At 41.1% G+C, this 22,397-nt stretch overlaps 3 non-coding genes across 3 annotated transcripts; all 3 read right to left on the bottom strand.

The window, feature by feature from the left end:
* Positions 1-20,401: 20,401 nt before the first annotated feature.
* On the bottom strand, positions 20,402-20,474 carry TRNAH-GUG (transfer RNA histidin (anticodon GUG)). Its single transcript has one exon. It is a non-coding gene; the product is annotated as a tRNA-His (tRNA).
* A 74-nt stretch (positions 20,475-20,548) lies between these two features.
* Positions 20,549-20,621, bottom strand: TRNAT-GGU (transfer RNA threonine (anticodon GGU)). Its single transcript has one exon. It is a non-coding gene; the product is annotated as a tRNA-Thr (tRNA).
* A 956-nt stretch (positions 20,622-21,577) lies between these two features.
* TRNAH-GUG (transfer RNA histidin (anticodon GUG)) lies at positions 21,578-21,650 on the bottom strand. The gene has a single exon. It is a non-coding gene; the product is annotated as a tRNA-His (tRNA).
* Between the last annotated feature and the right edge of the window lie 747 nt (positions 21,651-22,397).

Genomic DNA, 22,397 nt, shown 5'->3' with positions numbered 1-22,397 from the left:
GGTTCGAAACCGCGAAGTTTTTTTTTATAATTATCCGAACATTTGTGTCAAGGTCACATTATTTACATCCCCGTATCTCTGGTAGAACCAGAGTTACGAGCCTCCAGAATTTAGTGTAATGTATTTCCTATGGACGGGTTGTTTGTTTACGTTTAGCTTAATTACTCGGCCCTTGTTTGTCGTAGCTCATTATTTGTAGTATGGTTAGATGGGGGACAAATTGGACTATAACATACTCAAAGGACATCCCCGTATCTCCAGTAGAAACAGATTTACGAGCCTGCAAAGTATAGTCTAATGCATTTCCTATGGAGGGGGTTTGTTTCGTTACGTTTTGCTTAAGTACTCGGCCCCTGTTTGTCGTAGCCCAAAGTTTTTAGTATGGTTAGATGGGGGACAATTTGGACTATAACATATCCTAAGGACATCCCCGTATCTCTAGTAGACACAGAGTTATGGGCCTGCAAAATATAGTCTAATGCATTTCCTATGGACGGGTTGTTTGTTTACGTTTAGCTTAATTACTCGGCCCTTGTTTGTCGTAGCTCATTATTTGTAGTATGGTTAGATGGGGGACAAATTGGACTATAACATACTCAAAGGACATCCCCGTATCTCCAGTAGAAACAGATTTACGAGCCTGCAAAGTATAGTCTAATGCATTTCCTATGGAGGGGGTTTGTTTCGTTACGTTTTGCTTAAGTACTCGGCCCCTGTTTGTCGTAGCCCAAAGTTTTTAGTATGGTTAGATGGGGGACAATTTGGACTATAACATATCCTAAGGACATCCCCGTATCTCTAGTAGACACAGAGTTATGGGCTTGCAAAATATAGTCTAATGCATTTCCTATGGACGGGTTGTTTGTTTACGTTTAGCTTAATTACTCGGCCCTTGTTTGTCGTAGCTCATTATTTGTAGTATGGTTAGATGGGGGACAAATTGGACTATAACATACTCAAAGGACATCCCCGTATCTCCAGTAGAAACAGAGTTACGAGCCTGCAAAGTATAGTCTAATGCATTTCCTATGGAGGGGTTTGTTTTTTCACGTATTGCTTAATTACTTGACCCTGTTCTTTCGATTAAAAATAATAACATATCTTTAGTGTAGCGGTTATCGCATCCGCCTCACTCCCGGAAGGCCACAGGTTCGAAACCGCGAAGTTTTTTTTTATAATTATCCGAACATTTGTGTCAAGGTCACATTATTTACATCCCCGTATCTCTGGTAGAACCAGAGTTACGAGCCTCCAGAATTTAGTGTAATGTATTTCCTATGGACGGGTTGTTTGTTTACGTTTAGCTTAATTACTCGGCCCTTGTTTGTCGTAGCTCATTATTTGTAGTATGGTTAGATGGGGGACAAATTGGACTATAACATACTCAAAGGACATCCCCGTATCTCCAGTAGAAACAGATTTACGAGCCTGCAAAGTATAGTCTAATGCATTTCCTATGGAGGGGGTTTGTTTCGTTACGTTTTGCTTAAGTACTCGGCCCCTGTTTGTCGTAGCCCAAAGTTTTTAGTATGGTTAGATGGGGGACAATTTGGACTATAACATATCCTAAGGACATCCCCGTATCTCTAGTAGACACAGAGTTATGGGCCTGCAAAATATAGTCTAATGCATTTCCTATGGACGGGTTGTTTGTTTACGTTTAGCTTAATTACTCGGCCCTTGTTTGTCGTAGCTCATTATTTGTAGTATGGTTAGATGGGGGACAAATTGGACTATAACATACTCAAAGGACATCCCCGTATCTCCAGTAGAAACAGATTTACGAGCCTGCAAAGTATAGTCTAATGCATTTCCTATGGAGGGGGTTTGTTTCGTTACGTTTTGCTTAAGTACTCGGCCCCTGTTTGTCGTAGCCCAAAGTTTTTAGTATGGTTAGATGGGGGACAATTTGGACTATAACATATCCTAAGGACATCCCCGTATCTCTAGTAGACACAGAGTTATGGGCTTGCAAAATATAGTCTAATGCATTTCCTATGGACGGGTTGTTTGTTTACGTTTAGCTTAATTACTCGGCCCTTGTTTGTCGTAGCTCATTATTTGTAGTATGGTTAGATGGGGGACAAATTGGACTATAACATACTCAAAGGACATCCCCGTATCTCCAGTAGAAACAGAGTTACGAGCCTGCAAAGTATAGTCTAATGCATTTCCTATGGAGGGGTTTGTTTTTTCACGTATTGCTTAATTACTTGACCCTGTTCTTTCGATTAAAAATAATAACATATCTTTAGTGTAGCGGTTATCGCATCCGCCTCACTCCCGGAAGGCCACAGGTTCGAAACCGCGAAGTTTTTTTTTATAATTATCCGAACATTTGTGTCAAGGTCACATTATTTACATCCCCGTATCTCTGGTAGAACCAGAGTTACGAGCCTCCAGAATTTAGTGTAATGTATTTCCTATGGAGGGGGTTTGTTTGTTTACGATTAGCTTAATTACTCGACTACTGTTTGTCGTAGCCCTAATTCTTGGTATGGCTAGATGAAGGACAAATTGGTCTATAACATACTCAAAGGACATCCCCGTATCTCCAGTAGAAACAGAGTTACGAGCCTGCAAAATTTATTTTCAAAAATCAAAAGTAACCTTCTAACAATAAGTGAGACAAAAAATAAGTTGACGACGATATTGCGGTAGCCTCAAGTTTAAAGTATCCTTGTATGGGGAGCAAAGAGTACTATAACATATCCAAAGGAGATCCCAGTATCTCTTGTAGAACAAGAGTTATGAGCCTCCAAAGTTTAGTGCAAAAATCATAAGTAACATAATAAAAATAAGTGAGACGATACAAAAGTTGACGAACATTTTGCTTAATATCTCGGACCCTGTTTGTCCTAGCTCAATGTTTTTAGTATGGTTAGATGGGGGACATTTTGGACTATAACATATCCTAAGGACATCCCCGTATCTCTAGTAGACACAGAGTTATGGGCCTGCAAAGTATAGTCTAATGCATTTGCTATGGACGGGTTGTTTGTTTACGTTTAGCTTAATTACTCGGCCCCTGTTTGTCGTACCTCAATGTTTTTAGTATGGTTAGATGGGGGACAAATTGGACTATAACATACTCAAAGGACATCCCCGTATCTCCAGTAGAAACAGATTTACGAGCCTGCAAAGTATAGTCTAATGCATTTCCTATGGAGGGGGTTTGTTTCGTTACGTTTTGCTTAAGTACTCGGCCCCTGTTTGTCGTAGCCCAAAGTTTTTAGTATGGTTAGATGGGGGACAATTTGGACTATAACATATCCTAAGGACATCCCCGTATCTCTAGTAGACACAGAGTTATGGGCCTGCAAAATATAGTCTAATGCATTTCCTATGGACGGGTTGTTTGTTTACGTTTAGCTTAATTACTCGGCCCTTGTTTGTCGTAGCTCATTATTTGTAGTATGGTTAGATGGGGGACAAATTGGACTATAACATACTCAAAGGACATCCCCGTATCTCCAGTAGAAACAGAGTTACGAGCCTGCAAAGTATAGTCTAATGCATTTCCTATGGAGGGGTTTGTTTTTTCACGTATTGCTTAATTACTTGACCCTGTTCTTTCGATTAAAAATAATAACATATCTTTAGTGTAGCGGTTATCGCATCCGCCTCACTCCCGGAAGGCCACAGGTTCGAAACCGCGAAGTTTTTTTTTATAATTATCCGAACATTTGTGTCAAGGTCACATTATTTACATCCCCGTATCTCTGGTAGAACCAGAGTTACGAGCCTCCAGAATTTAGTGTAATGTATTTCCTATGGACGGGTTGTTTGTTTACGTTTAGCTTAATTACTCGGCCCTTGTTTGTCGTAGCTCATTATTTGTAGTATGGTTAGATGGGGGACAAATTGGACTATAACATACTCAAAGGACATCCCCGTATCTCCAGTAGAAACAGATTTACGAGCCTGCAAAGTATAGTCTAATGCATTTCCTATGGAGGGGGTTTGTTTCGTTACGTTTTGCTTAAGTACTCGGCCCCTGTTTGTCGTAGCCCAAAGTTTTTAGTATGGTTAGATGGGGGACAATTTGGACTATAACATATCCTAAGGACATCCCCGTATCTCTAGTAGACACAGAGTTATGGGCCTGCAAAATATAGTCTAATGCATTTCCTATGGACGGGTTGTTTGTTTACGTTTAGCTTAATTACTCGGCCCTTGTTTGTCGTAGCTCATTATTTGTAGTATGGTTAGATGGGGGACAAATTGGACTATAACATACTCAAAGGACATCCCCGTATCTCCAGTAGAAACAGATTTACGAGCCTGCAAAGTATAGTCTAATGCATTTCCTATGGAGGGGGTTTGTTTCGTTACGTTTTGCTTAAGTACTCGGCCCCTGTTTGTCGTAGCGCAAAGTTTTTAGTATGGTTAGATGGGGGACAATTTGGACTATAACATATCCTAAGGACATCCCCGTATCTCTAGTAGACACAGAGTTATGGGCCTGCAAAATATAGTCTAATGCATTTCCTATGGACGGGTTGTTTGTTTACGTTTAGCTTAATTACTCGGCCCTTGTTTGTCGTAGCTCATTATTTGTAGTATGGTTAGATGGGGGACAAATTGGACTATAACATACTCAAAGGACATCCCCGTATCTCCAGTAGAAACAGATTTACGAGCCTGCAAAGTATAGTCTAATGCATTTCCTATGGAGGGGGTTTGTTTCGTTACGTTTTGCTTAAGTACTCGGCCCCTGTTTGTCGTAGCCCAAAGTTTTTAGTATGGTTAGATGGGGGACAATTTGGACTATAACATATCCTAAGGACATCCCCGTATCTCTAGTAGACACAGAGTTATGGGCTTGCAAAATATAGTCTAATGCATTTCCTATGGACGGGTTGTTTGTTTACGTTTAGCTTAATTACTCGGCCCTTGTTTGTCGTAGCTCATTATTTGTAGTATGGTTAGATGGGGGACAAATTGGACTATAACATACTCAAAGGACATCCCCGTATCTCCAGTAGAAACAGAGTTACGAGCCTGCAAAGTATAGTCTAATGCATTTCCTATGGAGGGGTTTGTTTTTTCACGTATTGCTTAATTACTTGACCCTGTTCTTTCGATTAAAAATAATAACATATCTTTAGTGTAGCGGTTATCGCATCCGCCTCACTCCCGGAAGGCCACAGGTTCGAAACCGCGAAGTTTTTTTTTATAATTATCCGAACATTTGTGTCAAGGTCACATTATTTACATCCCCGTATCTCTGGTAGAACCAGAGTTACGAGCCTCCAGAATTTAGTGTAATGTATTTCCTATGGAGGGGGTTTGTTTGTTTACGATTAGCTTAATTACTCGACTACTGTTTGTCGTAGCCCTAATTCTTGGTATGGCTAGATGAAGGACAAATTGGTCTATAACATACTCAAAGGACATCCCCGTATCTCCAGTAGAAACAGAGTTACGAGCCTGCAAAATTTATTTTCAAAAATCAAAAGTAACCTTCTAACAATAAGTGAGACAAAAAATAAGTTGACGACGATATTGCGGTAGCCTCAAGTTTAAAGTATCCTTGTATGGGGAGCAAAGAGTACTATAACATATCCAAAGGAGATCCCAGTATCTCTTGTAGAACAAGAGTTATGAGCCTCCAAAGTTTAGTGCAAAAACCATAAGTAACATAATAAAAATAAGTGAGACGATACAAAAGTTGACGAACATTTTGCTTAATATCTCGGACCCTGTTTGTCCTAGCTCAATGTTTTTAGTATGGTTAGATGGGGACATTTTGGACTATAACTTATCCTAAGGACATCCCCGTATCTCTAGTAGACACAGAGTTATGGGCCTGCAAAGTATAGTCTAATGCATTTGCTATGGACGGGTTGTTTGTTTACGTTTAGCTTAATTACTCGGCCCCTGTTTGTCGTACCTCAATGTTTTTAGTATGGTTAGATGGGGGACAAATTGGACTATAACATACTCAAAGGACATCCCCGTATCTCCAATAGAAACAGAGTTACGAGCCTGCAAAGTATAGTCTAATGCATTTCCTATGGAGGGGGTTTGTTTCGTTACGTTTTGCTTAAGTACTCGGCCCCTGTTTGTCGTAGCCCAAAGTTTTTAGTATGGTTAGATGGGGGACAATTTGGACTATAACATATCCTAAGGACATCCCCGTATCTCTAGTAGACACAGAGTTATGGGCCTGCAAAGTATAGTCTAATGCATTTCCTATGGAGGGGTTTGTTTGTTTACGATTAGCTTAATTACTCGACTGCTGTTTGTCGTAGCTCAATGTTTTTAGTATGGCTAGATGAGGGACAAATTGGACTATAACATACTCAAAGGACATCCCCGTATCTCCAGTAGAAACAGAGTTACGAGCCTGCAAAGTATAGTCTAATGCATTTTCTATGGAGGGGGTTTGTTTCGTTACGTTTTGCTTAAGTACTCGGCCCCTGTTTGTCGTAGCCCAAAGTTTTTAGTATGGTTAGATGGGGGACAATTTGGAATATAACATATCCTAAGGACATCCCCGTATCTCTAGTAGACACAGAGTTATGGGCCTGCAAAGTATAGTCTTATGCATTTCCTATGGAGGGGTTTGTTTGTTTACGATTAGCTTAATTACTCGACTACTGTTTGTCGTAGCTCATTGTTTTTAGTATGGTTAGATGGGGGACAAATTGTACTATAACATACTCAAAGGACATCCCCGTATCTCCAGTAGAAACAGAGTTACGAGCCTGCAAAGTATAGTCTAATGCATTTTCTATGGAGGGTTTGTTTGTTCACGTATTGCTTAATTACTTGACCCTGTTCTTTCGATTAAAAATAATAACATATCTTTAGTGTAGCGGTTATCGCATCCGCCTCACTCTCGGAAGGCCACATGTTCGAAACCGCGAAGTTTTTTTTTTGCTTGGAACATGCAAAGACCTTTATAATTATCCGAACATTTGTGTCAAGGTCACATTATTTACATCCTCGTATCTCTGGTAGAACCAGAGTTACGAGCCTGCAAAGTTTATTTTCAAAAATCAAAAGTAACCTTCTAACAATAAGTGAGACAAAAAATAAGTTGACGACGATATTGAGGTAGCCTCAAGTTTAAAGTATCCTTGTATGGGGAGCAAAGAGTACTATAACATATCCAAAGGAGATCCCAGTATCTCTTGTAGAACAAGAGTTATGAGCCTCCAAAGTTTAGTGCAAAAATCATAAGTAACATAATAAAAATAAGTGAGACGATACAAAAGTTGACGAACATTTTGCTTAATATCTCGGACCCTGTTTGTCCTAGCTCAATGTTTTTAGTATGGTTAGATGGGGAACAATTTGGACTATAACATATCCTAAGGACATCCCCGTATCTCTAGTAGACACAGAGTTATGGACCTGCAAAGTATAGTCTAATGCATTTGCTATGGACGGGTTGTTTGTTTAAGTTTAGCTTAATTACTCGGCCCCTGTTTGTCGTAGCTCAATGTTTTTAGTATGGTTAGATGGGGGACAAATTGGACTATAACATACTCAAAGGACATCCCCGTATCTCCAATAGAAACAGAGTTATGGGCCTGCAAAATATAGTCTAATGCATTTCCTATGGACGGGTTGTTTGTTTACGTTTAGCTTAATTACTCGGCCCTTGTTTGTCGTAGCCCAAAGTGTTTAGTATGGTTAGATGGGGGACAAATTGGACTATAACATACTCAAAGGACATCCCCGTATCTCCAGTAGAAACAGATTTACGAGCCTGCAAAGTATAGTCTAATGCATTTCCTATGGAGGGGGTTTGTTTCGTTACGTTTTGCTTAAGTACTCGGCCCCTGTTTTTCGTAGTCCAAAGTTTTTAGTATGGTTAGATGGGGGACAATTTGGACTATAACATATCCTAAGGACATCCCCGTATCTCTAGTAGACACAGAGTTATGGGCCTGCAAAATATAGTCTAATGCATTTCCTATGGACGGGTTGTTTGTTTACGTTTAGCTTAATTACTCGGCCCTTGTTTGTCGTAGCTCATTATTTGTAGTATGGTTAGATGGGGGACAAATTGGACTATAACATACTCAAAGGACATCCCCGTATCTCCAGTAGAAACAGATTTACGAGCCTGCAAAGTATAGTCTAATGCATTTCCTATGGAGGGGGTTTGTTTCGTTACGTTTTGCTTAAGTACTCGGCCCCTGTTTGTCGTAGCCCAAAGTTTTTAGTATGGTTAGATGGGGGACAATTTGGACTATAACATATCCTAAGGACATCCCCGTATCTCTAGTAGACACAGAGTTATGGGCCTGCAAATTATAGTCTAATGCATTTCCTATGGAGGGGTTGTTTGTTTACGTTTAGCTTAATTACTCGGCCCCTGTTTGTCGTAGCCCAAAGTTTTTAGTATGGTTAGATGGGGGACAATTTGGACTATAACATATCCTAAGGACATCCCCGTATCTCTAGTAGACACAGAGTTATGGGCCTGCAAAATATAGTCTACTGCATTTCCTATGGACGGGTTGTTTGTTTACGTTTAGCTTAATTACTCGGCCCTTGTTTGTCGTAGCTCATTATTTGTAGTATGGTAAGATGGGGGACAAATTGGACTATAACATACTCAAAGGACATCGCCGTATCTCCAGTAGAAACAGATTTACGAGCCTGCAAAGTATAGTCTAATGCATTTCCTATGGAGGGGGTTTGTTTCGTTACGTTTTGCTTAAGTACTCGGCCCCTGTTTGTCGTAGCCCAAAGTGTTTAGTATGGTTAGATGGGGGACAATTTGGACTATAACATATCCTAAGGACATCCCCGTATCTCTAGTAGACACAGAGTTATGGGCCTGCAAAATATAGTCTAATGCATTTCCTATGGACGGGTTGTTTGTTTACGTTTAGCTTAATTACTCGGCCCTTGTTTGTCGTAGCTCATTATTTGTAGTATGGTTAGATGGGGGACAAATTGGACTATAACATACTCAAAGGACATCCCCGTATCTCCAGTAGAAACAGATTTACGAGCCTGCAAAGTATAGTCTAATGCATTTCCTATGGAGGGGGTTTGTTTCGTTACGTTTTGCTTAAGTACTCGGCCCCTGTTTGTCGTAGCCCAAAGTTTTTAGTATGGTTAGATGGGGGACAATTTGGACTATAACATATCCTAAGGACATCCCCGTATCTCTAGTAGACACAGAGTTATGGGCCTGCAAAATATAGTCTAATGCATTTCCTATGGACGGGTTGTTTGTTTACGTTTAGCTTAATTACTCGGCCCTTGTTTGTCGTAGCTCATTATTTGTAGTATGGTTAGATGGGGGACAAATTGGACTATAACATACTCAAAGGACATCCCCGTATCTCCAGTAGAAACAGATTTACGAGCCTGCAAAGTATAGTCTAATGCATTTCCTATGGAGGGGGTTTGTTTCGTTACGTTTTGCTTAAGTACTCGGCCCCTGTTTGTCGTAGCCCAAAGTTTTTAGTATGGTTAGATGGGGGACAATTTGGACTATAACATATCCTAAGGACATCCCCGTATCTCTAGTAGACACAGAGTTATGGGCCTGCAAAATATAGTCTAATGCATTTCCTATGGACGGGTTGTTTGTTTACGTTTAGCTTAATTACTCGGCCCTTGTTTGTCGTAGCTCATTATTTGTAGTATGGTTAGATGGGGGACAAATTGGACTATAACATACTCAAAGGACATCCCCGTATCTCCAGTAGAAACAGATTTACGAGCCTGCAAAGTATAGTCTAATGCATTTCCTATGGAGGGGGTTTGTTTCGTTACGTTTTGCTTAAGTACTCGGCCCCTGTTTGTCGTAGCCCAAAGTTTTTAGTATGGTTAGATGGGGGACAATTTGGACTATAACATATCCTAAGGACATCCCCGTATCTCTAGTAGACACAGAGTTATGGGCCTGCAAAATATAGTCTACTGCATTTCCTATGGACGGGTTGTTTGTTTACGTTTAGCTTAATTACTCGGCCCTTGTTTGTCGTAGCTCATTATTTGTAGTATGGTAAGATGGGGGACAAATTGGACTATAACATACTCAAAGGACATCGCCGTATCTCCAGTAGAAACAGATTTACGAGCCTGCAAAGTATAGTCTAATGCATTTCCTATGGAGGGGGTTTGTTTCGTTACGTTTTGCTTAAGTACTCGGCCCCTGTTTGTCGTAGCCCAAAGTGTTTAGTATGGTTAGATGGGGGACAATTTGGACTATAACATATCCTAAGGACATCCCCGTATCTCTAGTAGACACAGAGTTATGGGCCTGCAAAATATAGTCTAATGCATTTCCTATGGACGGGTTGTTTGTTTACGTTTAGCTTAATTACTCGGCCCTTGTTTGTCGTAGCTCATTATTTGTAGTATGGTTAGATGGGGGACAAATTGGACTATAACATACTCAAAGGACATCCCCGTATCTCCAGTAGAAACAGATTTACGAGCCTGCAAAGTATAGTCTAATGCATTTCCTATGGAGGGGGTTTGTTTCGTTACGTTTTGCTTAAGTACTCGGCCCCTGTTTGTCGTAGCCCAAAGTTTTTAGTATGGTTAGATGGGGGACAATTTGGACTATAACATATCCTAAGGACATCCCCGTATCTCTAGTAGACACAGAGTTATGGGCTTGCAAAATATAGTCTAATGCATTTCCTATGGACGGGTTGTTTGTTTACGTTTAGCTTAATTACTCGGCCCTTGTTTGTCGTAGCTCATTATTTGTAGTATGGTTAGATGGGGGACAAATTGGACTATAACATACTCAAAGGACATCCCCGTATCTCCAGTAGAAACAGAGTTACGAGCCTGCAAAGTATAGTCTAATGCATTTCCTATGGAGGGGTTTGTTTTTTCACGTATTGCTTAATTACTTGACCCTGTTCTTTCGATTAAAAATAATAACATATCTTTAGTGTAGCGGTTATCGCATCCGCCTCACTCCCGGAAGGCCACAGGTTCGAAACCGCGAAGTTTTTTTTTATAATTATCCGAACATTTGTGTCAAGGTCACATTATTTACATCCCCGTATCTCTGGTAGAACCAGAGTTACGAGCCTCCAGAATTTAGTGTAATGTATTTCCTATGGAGGGGGTTTGTTTGTTTACGATTAGCTTAATTACTCGACTACTGTTTGTCGTAGCCCTAATTCTTGGTATGGCTAGATGAAGGACAAATTGGTCTATAACATACTCAAAGGACATCCCCGTATCTCCAGTAGAAACAGAGTTACGAGCCTGCAAAATTTATTTTCAAAAATCAAAAGTAACCTTCTAACAATAAGTGAGACAAAAAATAAGTTGACGACGATATTGCGGTAGCCTCAAGTTTAAAGTATCCTTGTATGGGGAGCAAAGAGTACTATAACATATCCAAAGGAGATCCCAGTATCTCTTGTAGAACAAGAGTTATGAGCCTCCAAAGTTTAGTGCAAAAACCATAAGTAACATAATAAAAATAAGTGAGACGATACAAAAGTTGACGAACATTTTGCTTAATATCTCGGACCCTGTTTGTCCTAGCTCAATGTTTTTAGTATGGTTAGATGGGGGACATTTTGGACTATAACTTATCCTAAGGACATCCCCGTATCTCTAGTAGACACAGAGTTATGGGCCTGCAAAGTATAGTCTAATGCATTTGCTATGGACGGGTTGTTTGTTTACGTTTAGCTTAATTACTCGGCCCCTGTTTGTCGTACCTCAATGTTTTTAGTATGGTTAGATGGGGGACAAATTTGACTATAACATACTCAAAGGACATCCCCGTATCTCCAATAGAAACAGAGTTACGAGCCTGCAAAGTATAGTCTAATGCATTTCCTATGGAGGGGGTTTGTTTCGTTACGTTTTGCTTAAGTACTCGGCCCCTGTTTGTCGTAGCCCAAAGTTTTTAGTATGGTTAGATGGGGGACAATTTGGACTATAACATATCCTAAGGACATCCCCGTATCTCTAGTAGACACAGAGTTATGGGCCTGCAAAGTATAGTCTAATGCATTTCCTATGGAGGGGTTTGTTTGTTTACGATTAGCTTAATTACTCGACTGCTGTTTGTCGTAGCTCAATGTTTTTAGTATGGCTAGATGAGGGACAAATTGGACTATAACATACTCAAAGGACATCCCCGTATCTCCAGTAGAAACAGAGTTACGAGCCTGCAAAGTATAGTCTAATGCATTTTCTATGGAGGGGGTTTGTTTCGTTACGTTTTGCTTAAGTACTCGGCCCCTGTTTGTCGTAGCCCAAAGTTTTTAGTATGGTTAGATGGGGGACAATTTGGAATATAACATATCCTAAGGACATCCCCGTATCTCTAGTAGACACAGAGTTATGGGCCTGCAAAGTATAGTCTTATGCATTTCCTATGGAGGGGTTTGTTTGTTTACGATTAGCTTAATTACTCGACTACTGTTTGTCGTAGCTCATTGTTTTTAGTATGGTTAGATGGGGGACAAATTGTACTATAACATACTCAAAGGACATCCCCGTATCTCCAGTAGAAACAGAGTTACGAGCCTGCAAAGTATAGTCTAATGCATTTTCTATGGAGGGTTTGTTTGTTCACGTATTGCTTAATTACTTGACCCTGTTCTTTCGATTAAAAATAATAACATATCTTTAGTGTAGCGGTTATCGCATCCGCCTCACTCTCGGAAGGCCACATGTTCGAAACCGCGAAGTTTTTTTTTTGCTTGGAACATGCAAAGACCTTTATAATTATCCGAACATTTGTGTCAAGGTCACATTATTTACATCCTCGTATCTCTGGTAGAACCAGAGTTACGAGCCTGCAAAGTTTATTTTCAAAAATCAAAAGTAACCTTCTAACAATAAGTGAGACAAAAAATAAGTTGACGACGATATTGAGGTAGCCTCAAGTTTAAAGTATCCTTGTATGGGGAGCAAAGAGTACTATAACATATCCAAAGGAGATCCCAGTATCTCTTGTAGAACAAGAGTTATGAGCCTCCAAAGTTTAGTGCAAAAATCATAAGTAACATAATAAAAATAAGTGAGACGATACAAAAGTTGACGAACATTTTGCTTAATATCTCGGACCCTGTTTGTCCTAGCTCAATGTTTTTAGTATGGTTAGATGGGGAACAATTTGGACTATAACATATCCTAAGGACATCCCCGTATCTCTAGTAGACACAGAGTTATGGACCTGCAAAGTATAGTCTAATGCATTTGCTATGGACGGGTTGTTTGTTTAAGTTTAGCTTAATTACTCGGCCCCTGTTTGTCGTAGCTCAATGTTTTTAGTATGGTTAGATGGGGGACAAATTGGACTATAACATACTCAAAGGACATCCCCGTATCTCCAATAGAAACAGAGTTATGGGCCTGCAAAATATAGTCTAATGCATTTCCTATGGACGGGTTGTTTGTTTACGTTTAGCTTAATTACTCGGCCCTTGTTTGTCGTAGCCCAAAGTGTTTAGTATGGTTAGATGGGGGACAAATTGGACTATAACATACTCAAAGGACATCCCCGTATCTCCAGTAGAAACAGATTTACGAGCCTGCAAAGTATAGTCTAATGCATTTCCTATGGAGGGGGTTTGTTTCGTTACGTTTTGCTTAAGTACTCGGCCCCTGTTTTTCGTAGTCCAAAGTTTTTAGTATGGTTAGATGGGGGACAATTTGGACTATAACATATCCTAAGGACATCCCCGTATCTCTAGTAGACACAGAGTTATGGGCCTGCAAAATATAGTCTAATGCATTTCCTATGGACGGGTTGTTTGTTTACGTTTAGCTTAATTACTCGGCCCTTGTTTGTCGTAGCTCATTATTTGTAGTATGGTTAGATGGGGGACAAATTGGACTATAACATACTCAAAGGACATCCCCGTATCTCCAGTAGAAACAGATTTACGAGCCTGCAAAGTATAGTCTAATGCATTTCCTATGGAGGGGGTTTGTTTCGTTACGTTTTGCTTAAGTACTCGGCCCCTGTTTGTCGTAGCCCAAAGTTTTTAGTATGGTTAGATGGGGGACAATTTGGACTATAACATATCCTAAGGACATCCCCGTATCTCTAGTAGACACAGAGTTATGGGCCTGCAAATTATAGTCTAATGCATTTCCTATGGAGGGGTTGTTTGTTTACGTTTAGCTTAATTACTCGGCCCCTGTTTGTCGTAGCCCAAAGTTTTTAGTATGGTTAGATGGGGGACAATTTGGACTATAACATATCCTAAGGACATCCCCGTATCTCTAGTAGACACAGAGTTATGGGCCTGCAAATTATAGTCTAATGCATTTCCTATGGAGGGGTTTGTTTGTTTACGATTAGCTTAATTACTCGACTACTGTTTGTCGTAGCTCATTGTTTTTAGTATGGTTAGATGGGGGACAAATTGTACTATAACATACTCAAAGGACATCCCCGTATCTCCAGTAGAAACAGAGTTACGAGCCTGCAAAGTATAGTCTAATGCATTTTCTATGGAGGGGTTTGTTTGTTCACGTATTGCTTAATTACTTGACCCTGTTCTTTCGATTAAAAATAATAACATATCTTTAGTGTAGCGGTTATCGCATCCGCCTCACTCTCGGAAGGCCACAGGTTCGAAACCGCGAAGTTTTTTTTTTGCTTGGAACATGCAAAGACCTTTATAATTATCCGAACATTTGTGTCAAGGTCACATTATTTACATCCCCGTATCTCTGGTAGAACCAGAGTTACGAGCCTGCAAAGTTTATTTTCAAAAATCAAAAGTAACCTTCTAACAATAAGTGAGACAAAAAATAAGTTGACGACGATATTGAGGTAGCCTCAAGTTTAAAGTATCCTTGTATGGGGAGCAAAGAGTACTATAACATATCCAAAGGAGATCCCAGTATCTCCAATAGAAACAGAGTTACGAGCCTGCAAACTATAGTCTAATGCATTTCCTATGGAGGGGGTTTGTTTCGTTACGTTTTGCTTAAGTACTCGGCCCCTGTTTGTCGTAGCCCAAAGTTTTTAGTATGGTTAGATGGGGGACAATTTGGACTATAACATATCCTAAGGACATCCCCGTATCTCTAGTAGACACAGAGTTATGGGCCTGCAAAATATAGTCTACTGCATTTCCTATGGACGGGTTGTTTGTTTACGTTTAGCTTAATTACTCGGCCCTTGTTTGTCGTAGCTCATTATTTGTAGTATGGTTAGATGGGGGACAAATTGGACTATAACATACTCAAAGGACATCGCCGTATCTCCAGTAGAAACAGATTTACGAGCCTGCAAAGTATAGTCTAATGCATTTCCTATGGAGGGGGTTTGTTTCGTTACGTTTTGCTTAAGTACTCGGCCCCTGTTTGTCGTAGCCCAAAGTTTTTAGTATGGTTAGATGGGGGACAATTTGGACTATAACATATCCTAAGGACATCCCCGTATCTCTAGTAGACACAGAGTTATGGGCCTGCAAAGTATAGTCTAATGCATTTCCTATGGAGGGGTTTGTTTGTTTACGATTAGCTTAATTACTCGACTACTGTTTGTCGTAGCTCATTGTTTTTAGTATGGTTAGATGGGGGACAAATTGTACTATAACATACTCAAAGGACATCCCCGTATCTCCAGTAGAAACAGAGTTACGAGCCTGCAAAGTATAGTCTAATGCATTTTCTATGGAGGGGTTTGTTTGTTCACGTATTGCTTAATTACTTGACCCTGTTCTTTCGATTAAAAATAATAACATATCTTTAGTGTAGCGGTTATCGCATCCGCCTCACTCTCGGAAGGCCACAGGTTCGAAACCGCGAAGTTTTTTTTTTGCTTGGAACATGCAAAGACCTTTATAATTATCCGAACATTTGTGTCAAGGTCACATTATTTACATCCCCGTATCTCTGGTAGAACCAGAGTTACGAGCCTGCAAAGTTTATTTTCAAAAATCAAAAGTAACCTTCTAACAATAAGTGAGACAAAAAATAAGTTGACGACGATATTGAGGTAGCTTCAAGTTTAAAGTATCCTTGTATGGGGAGCAAAGAGTACTATAACATATCCAAAGGAGATCCCAGTATCTCCAATAGAAACAGAGTTACGAGCCTGCAAACTATAGTCTAATGCATTTCCTATGGAGGGGGTTTGTTTCGTTACGTTTTGCTTAAGTACTCGGCCCCTGTTTGTCGTAGCCCAAAGTTTTTAGTATGGTTAGATGGGGGACAATTTGGACTATAACATATCCTAAGGACATCCCCGTATCTCTAGTAGACACAGAGTTATGGGCCTGCAAAATATAGTCTACTGCATTTCCTATGGACGGGTTGTTTGTTTACGTTTAGCTTAATTACTCGGCCCTTGTTTGTCGTAGCTCATTATTTGTAGTATGGTTAGATGGGGGACAAATTGGACTATAACATACTCAAAGGACATCCCCGTATCTCCAGTAGAAACAGATTTACGAGCCTGCAAACTATAGTCTAATGCATTTCCTATGGAGGGGGTTTGTTTCGTTACGTTTTGCTTAAGTACTCGGCCCCTGTTTGTCGTAGCCCAAAGTTTTTAGTATGGTTAGATGGGGGACAATTTGGACTATAACATATCCTAAGGACATCCCCGTATCTCTAGTAGACACAGAGTTATGGGCCTGCAAAGTATAGTCTAATGCATTTCCTATGGAGGGGTTTGTTTGTTTACGATTAGCTTAATTACTCGACTGCTGTTTGTCGTAGCTCAATGTTTTTAGTATGGTTAGATGGGGGACAAATTGGACTATAACATACTCAAAGGACATCCCCGTATCTCCAGTAGAAACAGCGTTACGAGCCTGCAAAGTATAGTCTAATGCATTTTCTATGGAGGGGGTTTGTTTCATTACGTTTTGCTTAAGTACTCGGCCCCTGTTTGTCGTAGCCCAAAGTTTTTAGTATGGTTAGATGGGGGACAATTTGGACTATAACATATCCTAAGGACATCCCCGTATCTCTAGTAGACACAGAGTTATGGGCCTGCAAAGTATAGTCTAATGCATTTCCTATGGAGGGGTTTGTTTGTTTACGATTAGCTTAATTACTCGACTACTGTTTGTCGTAGCTCATTGTTTTAGTATGGTTAGATGGGGGACAAATTGTACTATAACATACTCAAAGGACATCCCCGTATCTCCAGTAGAAACAGAGTTACGAGCCTGCAAAGTATAGTCTAATGCATTTTCTATGGAGGGGTTTGTTTGTTCACGTATTGCTTAATTACTTGACCCTGTTCTTTCGATTAAAAATAATAACATATCTTTAGTGTAGCGGTTATCGCATCCGCCTCACTCTCGGAAGGCCACAGGTTCGAAACCGCGAAGTTTTTTTTTTGCTTGGAACATGCAAAGACCTTTATAATTATCCGAACATTTGTGTCAAGGTCACATTATTTACATCCCCGTATCTCTGGTAGAACCAGAGTTACGAGCCTGCAAAGTTTATTTTCAAAAATCAAAAGTAACCTTCTAACAATAAGTGAGACAAAAAATAAGTTGACGACGATATTGAGGTAGCCTCAAGTTTAAAGTATCCTTGTATGGGGAGCAAAGAGTACTATAACATATCCAAAGGAGATCCCAGTATCTCTTGTAGAACAAGAGTTATGAGCCTCCAAAGTTTAGTGCAAAAATCATAAGTAACATAATAAAAATAAGTGAGACGATACAAAAGTTGACGAACATTTTGCTTAATATCTCGGACACTGTTTGTCCTAGCTCAATGTTTTTAGTATGGTTAGATGGGGGACAATTTGGACTATAACATATCCTAAGGACATCCCCGTATCTCTAGTAGACACAGAGTTATGGACCTGCAAAGTATAGTCTAATGCATTTGCTATGGACGGGTTGTTTGTTTACGTTTAGCTTAATTACTCGGCCCCTGTTTGTCGTAGCTCAATGTTTTTAGTATGGTTAGATGGGGGACAAATTGGACTATAACATACTCAAAGGACATCCCCGTATCTCCAATAGAAACAGAGTTACGAGCCTGCAAACTATAGTCTAATGCATTTCCTATGGAGGGGGTTTGTTTCGTTACGTTTTGCTTAAGTACTCGGCCCCTGTTTGTCGTAGCCCAAAGTTTTTAGTATGGTTTGATGGGGGACAATTTGGACTATAACATATCCTAAGGACATCCCCGTATCTCTAGTAGACACAGAGTTATGGGCCTGCAAAATATAGTCTACTGCATTTCCTATGGACGGGTTGTTTGTTTACGTTTAGCTTAATTACTCGGCCCTTGTTTGTCGTAGCTCATTATTTGTAATATGGTTAGATGGGGGACAAATTGGACTATAACATACTCAAAGGACATCCCCGTATCTCCAGTAGAAACAGATTTACGAGCCTGCAAAGTATAGTCTAATGCATTTCCTATGGAGGGGGTTTGTTTCGTTACGTTTTGCTTAAGTTCTCGGCCCCTGTTTGTCGTAGCCCAAAGTTTTTAGTATGGTTAGATGGGGGACAATTTGGCCTATAACATATCCTAAGGACATCCCCGTATCTCTAGTAGACACAGAGTTATGGGCCTGCAAAGTATAGTCTACTGCATTTCCTATGGACGGGTTGTTTGTTTACGTTTAGCTTAATTACTCGGCCCTTGTTTGTCGTAGCTCATTATTTGTAGTATGGTTAGATGGGGGACAAATTGGACTATAACATACTCAAAGGACATCGCCGTATCTCCAGTAGAAACAGAGTTAGGAGCCAGCAAAGTATAGTCTAATGCATTTTCTATGGAGGGGTTTGTTTTTTCACGTATTGCTTAATTACTTGACCCTGTTCTTTCGATTAAAAATAATAACATATCTTTAGTGTAGCGGTTATCGCATCCGCCTCACTCCCGGAAGGCCACAGGTTCGAAACCGCGAAGTTTTTTTTTATAATTATCCGAACATTTGTGTCAAGGTCACATTATTTACATCCCCGTATCTCTGGTAGAACCAGAGTTACGAGCCTCCAGAATTTAGTGTAATGTATTTCCTATGGAGGGGGTTTGTTTGTTTACGATTAGCTTAATTACTCGACTACTGTTTGTCGTAGCCCTAATTCTTGGTATGGCTAGATGAAGGACAAATTGGTCTATAACATACTCAAAGGACATCCCCGTATCTCCAGTAGAAACAGAGTTACGAGCCTGCAAAATTTATTTTCAAAAATCAAAAGTAACCTTCTAACAATAAGTGAGACAAAAAATAAGTTGACGACGATATTGAGGTAGCCTCAAGTTTAAAGTATCCTTGTATGGGGAGCAAAGAGTACTATAACATATCCAAAGGAGATCCCAGTATCACTTGTAGAACAAGAGTTATGAGCCTCCAAAGTTTAGTGCAAAAATCATAAGTAACATAATAAAAATAAGTGAGACGATACCAAAGTTGACGAACATTTTGCTTAATATCTCGGCTCCTGTTTGTCGTAGCTCAATGTTTTTAGTATGGTTAGATGTTGGACAAATTGGTCTATAACATACTCAAAGGACATCCCCGTATCTCCATTGCGCCACGGAAGCCCAAAAATTAATTGGTCGTCAGGTATTGTGGAAAAACCTTGACTTTTGACGTCATCTTGAGACGTCACAACACCTCTCCCGGATGGGCTCGAACCACCAATCTTTCGGTTAACAGCCGAACGCGCTAACCATTGAGCCACGGACGCCCAAAAATTAAATGTTCGTCAGGTATTTTGGAAAAACTCTGACATTTTACGTTACATCTGAGACGTCACAACACCGCTCCCGGGTGGGCTCAAACCACCAGTATTTTGAATAGCAGCTGAACTTGCTAACCATTGCGCCACGGAAGCCCAAAAATTAAATGGTCGTCAGGTATTGTGGAAAAACCTTGACTTTTGACGTCGTCTTGAGACGTCACAACACCGCTTCCGGATGGGCTCGAACCACCAACCTATTTGTTAACAGCCGAACGCGCTAACCATTGAGCCACGGAAGCTCTGAAATTAAATGGTTGTCAAGTATTGTGGAAAAGTTTTGACTTTTTACGCTACATCTGAGACCACACAACACCTCTCCCGGATGGGCTCGAACCACCAACCTTTCGATTAACAGCTGAACGCGCTAACCAATTGCGCCACGGACGCCCAAAAATTAAATGTTCGTCAGGTATTTTGGAAAAACTCTAACATTTTACGTTACATCTGAGACGTCACAACACCGCTCCCGGGTGGGCTCAAACCACCAGTCTTTTGAATAGCAGCTGAACGCGCTAACCATAAATTAAATGGTCGTCAGGTATTGTGTAAAAACCTTGACTTTTTACGTCACATCTGAGACCTCACAACACCGCTCCCGGATGGACTCGAACCACCAACCTATTGGTTAACAGCCGTACGCGCTAACCATTGCGCCACGGAAGCCCAAAAGTTAAATGCTCGTCAGGTATTGTGTAAAAACCTTGACTTTTTACGTCACATCTGAGACCTCACAACACCGCTCCCGGATGGGGTCGAACCACCAACCTATTGGTTCACAGCCGAACGCGCTAACCATTGCGCCACGGAAGCCCAAAAGTTAAATACTCGTCAGGTATCGTGTAAAAACCTTGACTTCTTACGTCACATCTGAGACCTCACAACACCGCTCCCGGATGGGCTCGAACCACCAACCTATTGGTTACCAGCCGAACGCGCTAACCATTGCGCCACGGAAGCACAAAAGTTAAATGCTCGTCAGGTATTGTGTAAAAACCTTGACTTTTTACGTCACATCTGAGACCTCACAATACCGCTCCCGGATGGGCTCGAACCACCAACCTATTGGTTAACAGCCGAACGCGCTAACCATTGCGCCACGGAAGCCCAAAAGTTAAATGCTCGTTAGGTATTGTGTAAAAACCTTGACTTTTTACGTCACATCTGAGACCTCACAACACCGCTCCCGGATGGGCTCGAACCACCAACCTATTGGTTAACAGCCGAACGCAGTAACCATTGCGCCACGGAAGCCCAAAAGTTAAATGCTCGTCAGGTATTATGTAAAAACCTTGACTTTTTACGTCACATCTGAGACCTCACAACACCGCTCCCGGATGGGGTCGAACCACCAACCTATTGGTTAACAGCCGAACGCGCTAACTATTGCGCCACGGAAGCCCAAAAATTAAATGGTCGTCAGGTATTGTGGAAAAACTTTGGCTTTCTACGTTACATTTGAGATCACACAACACCGCTCCCGGATGGGCTCGAACCACCAACCTATTGGTTAACAGCCGAACGCGCTAACCATTGATCCACGGAAGCTCAGAAATTAAATGGTTGTCAGGTATTGTGGAAAAACTTTGGCTTTCTACGTTACATTTGAGACCCCACAACACCTTTCCCGGGTGGGCTCGAACCACCAACCTTTCGATTAACAGCTGAACGCGCTAACCATTGCGCCACGGAAGCCCAAAAATTAAATGCTCGTCAGGTATTGTGTAAAAACCTTGACTTTTTACGTCACATCTGAGACCTCACAACACCGCTCCCGGATGGGCTCGAACCACCAACCTATTGGTTAACAGCCGAACGCGCTAACCATTGCGCCACGGAAGCCCAAAAGTTAAATGCTCGTCAGGTATTGTGTAAAAACCTTGACTTTTTACGTCAAATCTGAGACCTCACAACACCGCTCCCGGATGGGGTCGAACCACCAACCTATTGGTTCACAGCCGAACGCGCTAACCATTGCGCCACGGAAGCCCAAAAATTAAATGGTCGTCATTTATTGTGCAAAAACTTTGGCTTTCTACGTTACATTTGAGATCCCACAACACCGCTCCCGGATGGGCTCGAACCATCAACCTATTGGTTAACAGCCGAACGTGCTAACCATTGCGCCACGGAAGCCCAAAAATTAAATGGTCGTCAGGTATTGTGGAAAAACTTTGGCTTTCTACGTTACATTTGAGATCACACAACACCGCTCCCGGGTGGGCTCGAACCACCAACCTATTGGTTAACAGCCGAACGCGCTAACCATTGCGCCACGGAAGCCAAGAAATTAAAAGGTTGTCAGGTATTGTGGAAAAGTTTTGACTTTTCACGCTACGTCTGAGACCCCACAACACCTCTCTCGGGTGGGCTCGAACCACCAACCTTTTGAATAACAGCTGAGCGCGCTAACCATTGCGCCACGGAAGCCCAAAAATTAAATGTTCGTCAGGTATTGTGGAAAAACTCTGACATTTTACGTTACATCTGAGACGTCACAACACCGCTCCAGGGAGGGCTCAAACAACCAGTCTTCTGAATTGCAGCTGAACGCGCTAACCATTGCGCCACGGAAGCCCATAAATTAAATGGTCGTCAGGTATTGTGGAAAAACCTTGACTTTTTACGTTACATCTGAGACCTCACAACACCGCTCCCAGATGGGCTCGAACCACCAACCTTTCAGTCGATTAACAGCCGAACGCGCTAACCATTGCGCCTCGGAAGCCCAAATAT

This window comes from Phalangium opilio, unplaced genomic scaffold (genome assembly GCF_054372755.1).
Source record: "Phalangium opilio isolate 3A_F unplaced genomic scaffold, DU_Popi_V2 ptg000101l_1, whole genome shotgun sequence".
Lineage (NCBI taxonomy): Eukaryota > Metazoa > Arthropoda > Arachnida > Opiliones > Phalangiidae > Phalangium > Phalangium opilio.
The sequence above is the reverse complement of the archived record's forward strand: the minus strand, read 5'-3'. Positions and strand labels throughout refer to the sequence as shown.